A 649-nucleotide genomic window follows, 5' to 3' on the forward strand; every position below is an offset into this window, starting at 1 on the left:
CAGGAATGTTCCATTTTACAGAGCTGTGTTCAGAGGAGAGACCATGGGGCAAAAGACAAGGCATATAAGCCCATCATAAACTTCTGTGTTACTCTCCATTAAGCAGGACTGTCCAGCTATTGCCAAGTACAGAGATGCTCTTCATATCTTAAAAACTGCATTCCTCTTCTCCCACAAGAACCGCTGACCCATTTCACTGCCAAAGAATTATGCAAACAGTGTTTTTGTTCTCATGTGTTCTCTACCCCAAGTTTTAGGCAGATTTTGGAAGCTGTGAAATTAAACAAGTGAAACATCTCGTCTCCTCCTTGTGGGTACTTGGCCCTTTCTTTTGCCTCTTTGGTCAGTAGCTGCAGCTGACAGCAGGATGCTTGGGTACCATGCTCTGGAGGACTGGGGGGCTGTACACCATTCCCTGGGGCTTTCATCCACATCTTCCTTAACTAGAGCCAGCCAGCCAGTGCTTGAGATACTGCACCAATTTATGCTCTTGCTTTAAAGGCAAACAACCTCCTTGATCCACGAGCACCTTCTGATTCTGGGTGGGGTCAATGAGAGGCCTGGATCTGAGATGGCATCATTGGTCATGGTGTGGGCAGCATGGTCAGCCCCTACAGCTTTCTGCAGGGATGTACAGCCATAGAGCATC

Source organism: Chaetura pelagica, unplaced genomic scaffold (assembly GCF_000747805.2).
Source record: "Chaetura pelagica isolate M959 unplaced genomic scaffold, ChaPel_1.0 scaffold105, whole genome shotgun sequence".
In the NCBI taxonomy this organism is placed as follows: Eukaryota; Metazoa; Chordata; class Aves; order Apodiformes; family Apodidae; genus Chaetura; species Chaetura pelagica.